This window comes from Crocuta crocuta, unplaced genomic scaffold, assembly GCF_008692635.1.
Source record: "Crocuta crocuta isolate KB4526 unplaced genomic scaffold, BGI_CrCroc_1.0 scaffold48, whole genome shotgun sequence".
Classification (NCBI taxonomy): domain Eukaryota; kingdom Metazoa; phylum Chordata; class Mammalia; order Carnivora; family Hyaenidae; genus Crocuta; species Crocuta crocuta.
This window is the reverse complement of record NW_027533089.1, coordinates 9,826,276-9,840,815: the sequence shown is the minus strand read 5'-3', so window position 1 is coordinate 9,840,815 and position 14,540 is coordinate 9,826,276. Positions and strand designations below refer to the sequence as shown.

Here is a 14,540-nt window from a genome sequence, read left to right as displayed (position 1 = left end):
TCTGTAAACATGGAAATAAAGATTATAAATAGCAATATCTTGTACGTTTGGAGTATTATCAATAAATGTAGGACACAGATTTTAAAACATATCCTATAAATATCCACAAAGAATTTCAAACTATGTCTTTCATTTATGTAAGCTAACAGCTGTCAAAGAGAGATGCAGGAAGAGAAGATACAGAGCACTGGCTTCAACAGGAATCAAAAAATAGATATTACAGTGAAAGGGGAAAAAAACAGGAAATAAGAGCAACACTGCTGACAAGACTCCTTCCTTTAAAGGTGTACATGATAAATTTCCAAGTTAATTTATTTTCTGTAGGCATACAGCATATTTCCATCTCTCTCTGACCTCTCATACCTCTAGAGCTAAATTTTTAAAAAGCACAATTTATATACAATTATATACTACTTACTGCTGCTGCAGCCACCATCATCTACTATATACTTTACTATATACCAGGCACTGCGACAAGATTTACATCAATTACCTTACTCAATCCTCACAACCCCAATATAGGGTTTTACTGATGTTTGTAGAGGTTAAACAACTTGTCCGAGATACATTAGCTAATAAACAATGGAGTTAGGATACTAAACATTTTGGCCTCAAAACAAAAACATCCTGACTGGGCTCTGACAGCTCACCCTGCTTTGGATTCTGTGTTTCCCTCTCTCTCTCTCTCTGCTCCATCCCTGCTTGCGTTCTGTCTCACTTTCAAAAATAAATAAATATTTTTTTAAATTTTTAGTAATAATAACATTTGTTTATTCTAAAAAAATCCAAGTCTTATTTAATACTGTACACTTCAGTGAAGAATCTATAAAAATATACAAACCTAAACCATCCAAAGGGTAAGACAATCAATATTTCTAAGCATATACAATACACCAAACAGTTATGAGGTAAATATTATTATCATTTATCACATTCATTAACATATGAGAAAAGGATCTTATAGTTTTGGTAATTCACTTAGCCATTTTGATAATTGAAAACTGAATAAAAACCTGAAAGCAATCTTGTTATCAGACACATCTTGCTTATATATTACCTTCCATATAAATTCTGCTTGTCCTTTCTGCTTTAGTCTTCCTTTAGTAACATCATAATTACAGAATTATAACAGCTGCTATTTATATTGAGCATTAAAACCCATACCAGCTACTGCTCCAGGTACTTAACATTTATTATTTCCATTCCTCATGACCATCTTCGCACAGTAAATATGAAAACACACATTTTCTGGTAAAGAAACATACTAAGAAAGGTTCAATAACAAGGAAAATGACAAAGCAAAATGCTTGTTCTTTCTACTACATAATGGCACATTTTTTCCAGCCATCAATTCTTATAATCAAATTATTTGTAATAAAGAATTTTACTAGATTCTCAATAAAAACTAAGGTTATTTTCCTTTATAGAAGGATAAGGTATTATACTGTAAATTATTTTATTGTATTACCACATGACTGATGTAATTTCCCCACAAATACTTTTGTATTAAAACTGGAAGGAGAGAATGCTATCTAAAGAGAGAGAGAGAGAGAGAAAACGAAAGAACGAAAGAATGAAAGAAAGAAAGAAAAAACCAAGAGTACTAGCTAACTAAAATTTGATCCTTTGAGCTACACGTAACATTGCTATAGCTGAGGTGCTGAAGTTCATGGGTAAGGAACTAATAAGTCTGTTCCTTGACCTCAACCTCCATTGATACAAACACAAAACTGTTTAAAAAAAAAAAAGAAAAGAAAAGGATATATCCACATACACAATTTTTTCCTGGTAGCACCAAAAGTATGTACCAAAACACTGGCTTCCCCATGTCTCAACCTAAAAAGTCTGAAAAAGCACAAATTCATAAGTATCTCTTAAAATATATCATATATATCATATATAACATGAATATTTTATTTAGTATACACAATATATCACTGTGTCAAGAAGTGTGTTAAACACTGTCACTCCATACCCAATATGAAATAAAAATGATTACCACTGTTCTGAAAAATTATAAAATGGCAATTAGAATCTTCAACATAATTCTCCAAATGGGTAAATAGTGCACAGATCATAGCAAACTCCTAAAACTTCTACTTTAAGCACAGTCATGTTCATTAATTTAATTGCAACAATACTAACAGAGGAAAAGTGGGGCACCTGGGTAGATCAGTCAGTTAAGCATTAGACTCTTGGTTTAGGTTCAGATCATGATATCACCATCTGTGAGTTCGAGCCCTCCATCTGGCTCCAAGCTAATGGCACAGAGCCTGCTTGGCATTCTCTCTCTCCCTCCCTCTCTCTGCTGCCCCTCCCCTGTTCATGCTCTCTCTCAAAATAAATAAGCTTTAAAAAAAAAAAAAAAAAGGAGGGGCACCTGGGTGGCTCAGTCAGTTGAGTGTCCAACTTTGGCTCAGGTCATGATCTCACAGTTTGTAAGTTCAAGCCTCCCATTGGGCTCTGTGCTGACAGCTCAGAGCCTGGAGTCTGCTTGGGATTCCGTATTTTCCTCTCTTCCTGCTCACACACTCTCTCTCTCAAAAATAAACAAACATTAAAAAATAATTTAAAAAAGGAAAAGTGATCAAATTATGAAGGGAAATATATGTTATCAAAACTGGATAAAAGGATACATATGAAAAATCAGGAAATCCTGGCACAAATATACTAAATATCAATGAAATAATTTTTTAAAAGGCCCTCAGCATCTCAGCAAGGTAAAAGTACCATGTTCTAGTAACAAGATACATGTGGCCTCCTCAGAAGTTATTTAAGCTCTTTTTCCTTGTCAGGAACTTGAAAAAAGGTTGAAGTCAATGTTACCTCCAATGCTTTCCTGTGTAACATTCTAGAGTCAAAAGAAAACTGATCCAATCTTATATAAAGATTTTCTTATGCAATAATTAGATTCAATTAAAAAAAAAAGATCTAGGTGCAAAATGTTGCACCTAGAAAACTAAGGTCTTATTCCCTGAAACTTATATGCTAGGCTATAGAAACAATCCAAAGTTTGGGGGACAAATCAAGAAAACGTTGAGTACATACATTAGCAAGACTAAATTTACATAGACAATAACCTTAGATTTTCAGAAGATGCCAGAGAAGCATTTATGACTGCAAGAGATTTTTTTTCATCCGGTAATAATGAAGAAAACTAAAATATTATAAACTAGTAGGCGTATCCACACCTCTCTAGGTCTCACACACCACAGGCAAGTGAGTATTCTGTCTAATCAAGTCAGAAGACCTCAGGCCTCATGCTCTTTGAATTATCCTGTAACTCGGGTTATCTCTCTCTTCCTCCCAGTTTGTGCTCTCAACTTTCAAACATGCTGCTCTGCCATATGAAAAAAATCTCACTGAATTTTATTTATCCCTCTGAGTAGCCCTGGTCTCATAGCATCCTGCCACCTCTCATAGCTAAGAAACTGGAAAGATGTTTAGCTTGTCATTCTTCCCTTCCTAACCTTCCACTTTCTCACTGCAATCTGCCTTCTACCCTACCATTTTAGTGAAACCACACAGGTCGCTCACCAAAAGCCTGTTTATTGATCTCTCCACAACATACAACCCAATGTTATACTCTATCCTTTTACGTATTGTGATTTGTCTGATTAGAAAATATATGTTAATTAAGAATTGAAATATCACAGAGAAAAATGGGAAGTTTAAATACTCTGAAATCCTACCCTCAAAGAGCCTCTGTTAGCAGTATGGCCTATCTCCATCAAGATTTCTTTTCTAGGGGCACCTAGGTGGCTCAGCTGGTTGACTGTCTGACTTCAGCTCAGGACATGATCTCATGGTCTGTGGGTTCGAGCCCCACGTCAGGCTCTGTGCTGACAGCTCGGAGCCTGGAGCCAGCTTCAGATTCTGTGTCTCTCTCTCTGCCCCTCCCCTGTTCATGCTCTGTCTCTCACTCTCTCAGAAATAAACATTAAAAAAATTTTTTTTAATTCTTTTCTATATATATACTAACATAGGAGTATATATGTATTTTTTTAGCTTAACAAAAATGAGATCATACTATACATATTTTTTAAGAATTTTTTAATGTACCTTGATTTCGTGTCCTTGTTAGTATTATTAACACTTGATTAATGGCCTCCTAAAGAGCTCCTCATCATAATATCCAGACGCTATGAATGTTACTTTAAATGGCAAAAGAGGCTTGGCAGATTAAGTTAAGGATTTGGCCATAAGGAGGTTATCCAGATTATCTGGGTTGGGCCCATCTGAAGATGCTAAACAGCTGTCTTAGAAGATAGAAGAAGAGGGGTGCCTGGGTGGCTCAGTTGATTAAGCATCCAACTTTGGCTCAGGTCATGATCTCATGGTTTGAGGGTTCAAGCCCTGCATCGGGCTCTATGCTGACAGCCAGCTCAGAGCCTGGAGCCTGTTTCAGATTCTGTCTTTCCCTCTCTCTCTGACCCTCCCCTGCCCTCTCTCGCTCGCTCGCGCACGCGCGCTCTCTCTCTCTCTCTCTCTCAGAAATAAATAAAACATTGAAAAAAATTTTTAAACAAGATGGAAGAAGGGGCCAAAGAACACAATGCAGAGTATATAAGGAATCCAACTCTAACAGCTGGAAAAGGCAAGAAAACATATTCTACCCTTGGAAACAACCCAGCCAATACCTTGACTTTAGCCCAGTGAAACATTTCAGACCTCTGGCCCCCCCTAACTGTAAGAGACTGAATTTTTCTTAAGCTAAGTCTTAATTTATTATAATAGCAATAGGAAATACAGTATATGCACACACCATACTACCTTAGCTTTATATCATTCTATCATAAGACTGTACCATAGTTTTTTAATGTTTTCATTTATTTCTGAGACAGACAGCATGAGCATGGGAGGGTCAGAGAGAGAGGGAGACACAGAATTTGAAACAGGCTCCAGGCTCTGAGGTGGCTGTCAGCACAGAGCCTGACATGGAGCTCGAACCTACGAACCGTAAGATCATGACCTGAGCCGAAGTCAGACGCTTAAACAACTGAGCCATCCAGGCACCCCAAGAATGTACCATATTTTAGTTAGCAATCCTTTACTGATGACTACTTGGGTTGTTGTTGTTTCTTTTATTAAGTTTATTTATTTTTGAGAGAGACAGAGACAGAAAGAGAATCGCAAGCAGGCTCCACACTGTCAGCATGGAGCCCAGGGCTGGGCTTGAACTCACAAAATGGCAAGATCATGACCTGAGCCCAGACTAAGAATTGGATGCTTAACCAACCCAGCCATCCAGGTACCCCTACTTGAGTTGTTTTCAATTTTTTATTTTATACCAGGTGCCAAAAATAGCTCTAAACACATCTTTCCACATTTGTATGGTTCTCTAGGAGTTATTTCCAAAAGTATAACTACTGCATCAAGAAATGTGAAATTTCAGGGCACCTGGCTGGCTCATTCGGCTCTTGAACTCAGGGTTATAAGTTCGAGCCCCACAGTGGTTGTAAAGATTACTTAAAAAATAAATAAAACCTGGGGCATCTGGGTGGCTCAGTTGGTTAAGCATCTGACTTTGGCTCAGGTCATGATCTTGTGGCTTGTGAGTTCCAACCCAGTATTGGGCTCCGTGCTGACAGCTCAGAGACTGGAGCCTGCTTCAGATACTGAGTCTCCTCTCTCTGCCCCTCCCCCACTTGTGTTCTGTTCTGTCTCTCAAAAATAAATAAATGTAAAAAAATATTTTAATAAAATAATAAAAAACAAAATAAATCTGATATTTTAACAGATATACATCATATATAAAATATACACAATACATACACTTAAAATATATAAATATATATTTAACAGATATTTAAATGTATATAAATAACCTCCAAAAAAGCCGTAACTAGTTTTTAGTCACAGTAACAATGTTCAAACCCTTCTCTCCTTCAAAGTTCTCTATTTCTATTAAGTCAGCTTCCAGGTTTTCCTTCTGTAGTGGCAAATCTTTCTATTCTTTTGCAGGCTCCTCTTCAATTAATTTCCGAAATGTCAATGGCCCCCAAAGTTCCAATTCCAACAGAGGTTCTCTCCTCACTACACACACTTTCAGAACTATCTCATTTACTTCCTTTTACCCCCAATTACTATTTACAAACAAAACAGAATTATCACCTTCTTTTCCCTACAAAATCTACTCTTCAGCTCCCTCTACTAATTACTACCACACCAATATCCAGCAGTCTATGACAGATACATGGGGGTTATCTGAGCCCTCCCTTATCCTTACCCCACATACCATACCTCTAGAATCCCTAAGATTCTCTCCCTCCCTATCAATTCCTTGGAACAGGAATACATCAATTTTCAACTCTTTTACTGTGTGTTTTCCCTACCAGAATACACTTTCTGAAACTTGGTTCTGATTTAATCAGACCCTTCACAGATTGCTGGTGGAAATGCAGAATGGTATAACCATCTGGGAAAATTGTTTGTAACTGTCTTCTAAAGTTAAATATGCATCTACCCCATGACCCAGTAATTCCACCTCTAGTTATTTATCCAACAGAAATGAAAATCTATGTCTATAAAGAGATGAATAATCCAGTGTTCACAACAGCTTTATTCATGACAACCAAATGGGGAAAATGGCTAAACTGTATTATAGCTCTACAATGGATTACTGCACACCAGTCAAAAATAACTATTGATGTGAACAACAAGCTGGTTGAATTTCAAAAACATGTTGAACAAAAGAAGCCACCAATGCACTGAATTATTCTATTTTTATGAGAAGTTCAAGAACAACAAAAACTAATTGGTGGTAAAAGACAACAACAGGGTCTGACTAAAGAAACCATGAGGGATTATTGGGGGGAGAGGTAAAGAGATTCACAAACACATATACCATTTATCAAAACTCAATTGCATAGTTAAGCTCTATGTGTTTCACTACATATAAATTTACCTCACACACTTTTAAAGCAGACATTAAGATTTAAAACTTACTTCACCAAGCATTTTCCCTTACTAGTTACAAAAAGCATCAAGATTTAAGACAAATTAATCACTCAATTACCTTTTTTAAAATCATCTCACTCAGAAACTAGAATATATCAACAGTGCCTTCCCCTATAGTTTGCAAATTTTGTGAGAGCAAGGGTTTTGTCTATGTAGAATAGACCACCATTATCTTCCCAATAAGTATCATTATGTTTGACACACAGGAAATGTGTGTTATCTTTGGTGGTTCTTAATGATCTACTGACAACTGTATAACTTCTTTAAATTTCTAGACCACTTATTGATTCACTTTTCTGATCTTGTATGTTACATATAAATGAACCATCATGCTTGACAACCTTTATAAACCTTGCTCATCTGGGGCACCTGGCTCAGTCTGTTGAGAGTCCAACTTGGGCTCAGGTCATGATCTCACAGCTTGTGAGTTTGCACTCTGTGTTGGGCTCTGTGCTGATAGCTTAAAGCCTGGAGCCTGCTTCAGACATTCTCTCTGTCTCTCTCTCTCTCTCTGCCCCTCCCCCTCTCAAAAATAAATAAAAACACTTCAATAAATAATAAGTAAATAAAATAAACCTTTCTCATCTGACAACAGAAAAGCTTCTCCACATTTTCAAAAAGGCAGTCAGGTTGAGTCTTTAACTTTGTGCTCATCATCTCTTACGTCTATTTCAAATGAATACTCAAAGACATTAGAAGTTTCACGGACTTATTCCCTAAAATTCATTTTTTTTTTAAATTTTTTAATTTTTAACTTTTTTTGAGAGAGAGGAGTGGGAGAGGGACACAGAAAGAGGGAGACACAGAATCCGAAGCAGGCTCCAGGCTGTCAGCACTAAGCGCGACACTGGGCTCAAACCCATGAACCATGAGATCACGATCTGAGCCAAAGTCAGAGCCTTAACCGACTGAGCCACTCAGGTGCCCCAAAAACATTCATTTTCAATTTATTTCAAGCTCTATTTTCTCACCATCAAGTCTTCTCAACTATCCTGGTTTCTGGTATACCTGAAGATATTAATTTTTCCTTCTCTCATGTATCTTATTTAGGTATATTATACAATTGTTCATTAGAGCAACACTTTTTCCAGTATCTGTTAACATTGATCTAACAAATTTACTAGCCCAATTTATGAAAATGCGAAGTTCATTTTTGCCATGGCAAAAGATCTGTATCAGGCCAAAAAAGAAGACAGCTATTAATCATTTGGGCACCAACTCAAAGACAAGACAAAAATCCCCTCTTCACTTTTATATCAATGCTTGCACTTTCCTATGAAAAACACAAACAATGATGGATAATACAGCCAGTTCTGTTCCCATCTCTCATCAAGGTCCTTCCAAGAACACAGGAAGCAGCAGTTCCTCAGAGAGAGAGCCCTAATCATGAACTCACAAGACACTGAATAGCAAAACCAACAATGAAGACCCAGATAATAGTCAGTCTGACCAGCTTTATGGAACACTTTTCAGAGTGCAATTGTGAGGGCTGGATTAGTACAAAGAACAATTAACAAGCACTAAACCCACACTATCATTGGCCACTTAAAGGATAAACTGCAAACAGCACAGGCAGGGAAAGCTCTCTTTAAGTACAGATACAATTAAAAAAAAAAAAAAATAGCTGGAAATGGGAACAAATAAACATACCAAGCCCAAGTCATCGGAAATAATGAGCAATAGGCAACAGTTTCTATCCACAAAATACTAATTAACCTACATATTTCCAAAAGGACATTTTAGCACAAGGTAAAAAAAAATGGACATAATTTAAAGGTAAATACTTTGAATTCTATAAACTTAGTCTAAGAGAAAACAAATGAGTTCATTGTGAACTTTTTGTTAAAAAGTCTGTCTTAAAGATCATTTGGAAACCTACTGATTTAGCGTTTTAAAGAAAATAAAGAGGGGCATGTGGGTGGCTCAGCTGGTTGCCCGACTTCGGCTCAGGTCATGATCTTGTGGTCTGTGAGTTCGAGCCCTGCATCAGACTCTGCTGACAGCTCAGAGCCTGGAGCCTGCTTTGGATTCTGTCTTTCCCTCTCTCTCTGCTCCTCACTTGCTCACACTGTTTCTCTCTCTCAAAAATAAATTTAAAAAAATAAAAATATTTTTTAAATAAAGAGTGCAAAGAATCACAAAGCTATTAGAGAAGCTTACCACAAAACTTTTAATGGGTGGTTTTAATTTATCAGTTTATTTTAACTATAAATTAAGATCTCTACAACTTTATCTTTAGTAATAGATTCCAATTTTTTCTGGTATAAAATCTTTCTTCAAAATAAAAAATTCTTCCCCCATGACCACAGTTGGATTTACCTATTATGGACTGAAATGACAAAACAACCATGACTTTTTGATAACTTTTATGTTACAAATATGCAAGATTATTTATTCATTCACTATTAAATGTTTAAGGTCTATATGGATTTTTCAGACCCGTTGCAGAGACCCATAGGCCAATCTGTTTCTCTAATCACTAACACCCTCTTTACCATGAGTTTCCTTCCCACTTTTAGAAAGCATCAGATAGATCACTATTTGGCTTACCTTTAAAACCATTCCCAATCCTGAGGGTGTATATGACTCTGGAACAACAAGTACTTCTCAAAATAATTTGGGGACTTCTAGAGAAACAATGGTTTGATCCAATACTTTGGTACTCTCCCTCCTGACATTCTATTCAGATAACAGTAAAGAAATTTAAAAGCTATAATCTTTCAAGAAGCAGACAGTAGTGAAGGGCGGATGACAACATTTTTATAATGAAAGCACATGATGGAATTCCAGGGTAAGTTAGCAGATAGAACACACACATCTAATTTTCCTCCCTCCCAAAACTCTACTAAAACACGGATAAAGAAGATGATGTTGTATTCTGTTTTTAGCTCATAAACCGTAAGGACAGGGAGAATGGAAAAAGAGACAACGGCAATAAAATTTTGGAAGCTGGAAAGAAGACGGATGAGTGGTAACTGACTTTGTCCAAGACAGCCAAATTACAAGCCAGCAGTGCTGTCAATTTAGAACCAACCCAATTTATACTACACAATCCTCAAAAGGCTTAGGAACTGCCAGAACAAGGAGGGGCAGGGGAGACCGAAGTAAGAAAGGATCAGGTGAAAGCTGTCAAGAGTTAGAAACCTAGACCCATTCCTCCTCCAAGCTGCTGAGTGGCCCATCTTCAGTGCAGCAGTTGCCGGGAGATTTATTCTCTCAAGAGGGCAAACCATAATGGGTAGAAGACATAAGTATCCCAACAACAAAAAAAAGCAAATTATGTGACCTTATATCCTGAACATTCTATGACTCATTCATTATCCAGCCATCTTTCTTGAATTCCCAAATCACCAGCAACCAAACCTCTACCCTCCAAGCACAAAACTGGAAGATACTTTTTGGGCAATATGGCCAGACCACAAGGAAAGACAGAAACACTGGGGTAGCTTCAAACAGTCCACCTAAACCAATGGTTTCACTCTTGACCACATACGGGAATCACCTGGACGACTTTGGAAAATACCGATGTTAATCTGTAGGGATAGAAATCAGAATAGCCGTTGCCTCTGGCCAGGGAGTAGGGAAGAGAGAACAAAGAGATACACAGGGTTTTCACAATGCTCCGTATCCTATTAGTTACGTGAGTGTATACATGGCAAAATCGAACTATAAACTTAAAATGTGTGTTTTACTGTATGCCATCATAACTGTTTAAAAAATATTGCTACCTGAGTCCTATCCTCAGAGATTCTGTTGCATTTGGTCTAGCAGGGTGTGTATATCTTTTTTAAGCTCTCCATATGATTCTAAAGTGCAACCAAAATTGAGAACCACTGTTCTATGCAGGAGACTATAGAGTAAAACTGGAAGTCAATAAGCCCCACCTACAAGCTCAGGGCTTCCAATCAGCTTTTAGTCTCCACTCTCCATCATGAAGAAACCACCAAGGATTATCAAAACTCTGAGGGCCTCTATTATAGAAAAAAAGTAACTTGGAGGAAACAAACTACGCAAAGAAAAGAAACCTTAAAGAGACTATCTTTAACATTCTCAGACAGATAAAAGAAGATACTGCAACCACGGAACAAGAAAGAGATGGAGGAATGTATAACTGAGTAAAGGACAGGAAGCCAAACCTACAGGCCTGCATAAGGGAATATGGTCAAGAAGCTATTCTGCAGGGCACCTGGGTAGCTTAGTCAGTTAAGGGTCTGACTCTGGATTTTGGCTCAAGTCATGATCTCAGCATGGAGCCTGCTTGGGATTCTCTCTCCCTCTGTCTCTTCCCCTCCCCCACTCACATGTGTGCCAGCTCACTCTCCCTCAAAATAAATAAATAAACTTTTAAAAAAAAAATACTTATTTGTCTCACTCACAGAATCCCAGGAAGGTTCAGGACTTGGAGTCTCCAAGTCCTTCTATATATGGTCAGTGTATGGGAGAGGTATAGGGCTGAAGAGCAGGTTAGTAATTTAAGGTCTGCAATATAGAGACCCTTTAGTTTCCCTTCATTTATATAATCTCATAAATTTATTCCCTAGAAACAGTGACTTGGAGAGACTCCAGACTCAAAAGACTGGAGTGAAGCAAAGGCTGAAAGCCAAGGGATTAAGCAGAAAAGCATGTATTGTGAATAGCAGCCCCTACCTACCCACAGCCCAATTCCTTTGTGCTCAGAACACTGCGAGCCAGGCATATTACTTTCCCAACTCTCGCCCCTGCCCAGTTGAATTTAAACGTCCTTTTTGCATGCTGCCAAATCAATTTTCATAACAGCATTTATAGTGGAGGATAAAGGTCTCTCCTTGAATTTCTACTTACCCTCCTAGACTCTAAACTGCTTACGGGCAGGGGAAGCATCTTAATCAGCTTTGTATCCCCGAAGTCCTAACACAGTGATTGTGAATATACTCAACACTCTGTAACTCTTTAATTGGTCCTAGATACCACACCAAAAAAAAGAAAGAAAGAAAGAAAAAAGTAACAAACAAACCACCTTGGAAAACTAGAACATACAAAGTGTAATTTACATTAGGTCCTGAATGAAGATTAAAGACTTAAATCAGCTGTACTTTTTTTTTTTTCTAGATTTATTTATTTTTGAGAGAGAGAGCACAAGCAGGGGAGGGGCAGAGAGAGAAGAGAGAGAGGGAGACATAGAATCTGAAGCAGACTCTAGGCTCTGAGCTGTGAGCGCAGAGCCCTACGCAGGGCTGGAACACACAAACCGTGAGATCATGCATGACCTGAGCCGAAGTTGGACGCTCAACCAACTGAGCCACCCAGGTGTCCCATATTAGCTGTATTTCTATATACTGGCCACAAATATTTTAAAATATCACTTACAATGTCAAAAATTTAAAATAACTAACATTAAATAAAAAAAGATGTGCAAGACTTTTACAAAGAAAACTATAAAACATTACTGAAATTTTAAAAGACCTACTTAGAGGTATATACCATGTTCGTAAATTGGAAAATTCAATATTAAGACGTCGATACTTCCAAACCGACCTATAGATTCAATTCCAATTTCCAAAATTTGTTGAAATTGACAAGAAGATTCTGAAATTTATGGAAATGCAAAGAGCCAAAACTGTCCATTATTAAAGAATATTGGAGGCCTTATACTATCACACATTCAATTACATTAATACAGTGATATTGGCGCAAGGATAACAAATAGACCAATAAAACAGAATATCCAGAAACAGATCCACACTTAAACAATCACCTGATTTGTGAGAATGTGCCAACCAGTGCGGAGGGACAAATATGGTTATTTTCAATAAACAGTGCTGGGTCAAAAAAATATCCACCTGGTAAAAAGTGAATCTTGACTCCCTATAATCCATGGGAAACTTATTGTAAATTGTACACTTTAAATGTGAAAAGTAAAACAAAATAAAATTTCTGTAAGGTAACCAGGAAAACATCTTCATACTCTTAGGCTAAGCAAGATTTCTTAAATAGGAGACAGAAAGCAGTAATCATAAAGGAAAATAGTAAATATATTTCTATAAAATTAAGAATGCCCATCCATCAAAAAAAAAAAACCACCATTAAAAGAGTGAAAAGACACAGTAGAATAAGATAAATGATGTATAGTTTATAGATAGGGGTATGAGTGTACCTCCCAGAAAGGACTCATACCCAAAATATTATAAATTTAAAAAAAAAAACCTCAGGCATTTCACAAAAGGCATATAAATGGCCAATAAAAGATAAAACCACAACTATCAGGAAAATGCAAAATAAAACCAGACTAACATATTATTGCACCTCTACCAGAAAAGCACAAATGTTTCAAACTGACAAGCATCAACAAGGATGCAGCGTAACTGGATTAAAATTCTCTGCTAATTAGCACAACCACTTTGGGGAAATGTTCAACGGTATCTAATACTTGAGTTTATCATTCACATACCTCACAAACCAGCAATTCCACTCCTAGGTAAAATCCCCAACTTAGTAATGTTCTGTTTCTTGATCTGTGATGGTATACTTCGTAAAAATCCTTTACCGGCATACTTAGGATTGTACGCTTTTTCCGTGTATTATATACTTCAATAAGTTTTCTAAGTTTCCTTGACACAAAGTTCTCAGAGACCTTAAAGGCTAGCATTTTTTAATAGAAAAGGAGCTTTCAGGTAAATTCAAGAGTTTACTAAAAAAAAAAAAGCTATTAACACATTATCAGCCCAGAACAAAGGTAAAAACCAACAACAGATAGTTTTCCTTGATCTTCAAGAAACACTGGATTTCTTTCTTTCAGGAAAGAAAGAGGTTTATTATCCTACACTGTAACCCAAAGAAAAGATAACTTTGCAAAAGAAATACTGCTTTTCAAATCACCTCTAACAGCAACGGATAGGAGGAAAGTAAAGGAACCATTCCAAAAGTTTTGGTTAACTCGTCGGTGAAAGGATAACAAATGACTTAACCTAAAACGTCCAAAAAACAGACGCAAAGAAATCATGGCAATTCTAAAACAAACACGAACACCACAATTAAACCTACCGGAAATTCTGCGGTTAATTTGAGGCTTGCCCCGCTAGTCATAAGGTGATTCGGTGATGGGCACTAACGCTCTCCAAGTGCATCCTAGGGAGCCCCCTAGCACACCTGGCTTGCCCATCACCTGCCGGGGGGAATCTGCCTTGCGCAGACTCCCGGAGGCCAAAGGAAAACGCCAACTTTGCAAGTAAGGGCGCAGGTGGTCTCACTCCATCAGGACTCCCGGAGAGAACGGACTTCTGGCCTCGAGGGAGGACATGAAACTCAATATCCCACACGGGATTTATGAGGAAGCGCCCCCGAAGCTGCCCGGCCCCTTCACCTCCCTGGGACTCCACTGGGAGACCGGCTGGCGAGTTTTCTCCTCAGAGCCCACAGAAGNTCCGCCGTAAACATTAACTTCCCATCCAGCCGGCAGCCTCGCCGCCGCGTCTCAGCGCCTCGGCCCGGGCTTCGGCTCCGCGGGCCGCCTTCCCCGTCCGTTCTCAAGCGCCGAGCTCACTAACTAGCTCAGAGACCCTCCGACCCTCACCCACCCCTCCGGGCCCTGCCACTGCTTTAAC

The 14,540-nt window shown here is 37.9% G+C and overlaps 1 pseudogene; it reads left to right on the top strand.

Moving 5' to 3' along the window:
* The first annotated feature begins 14,036 nt into the window (after positions 1–14,036).
* LOC144216656 (nucleosome assembly protein 1-like 4) overlaps positions 14,037–14,540 on the top strand; it is a 15,713-nt pseudogene continuing 15,209 nt past the window's right edge.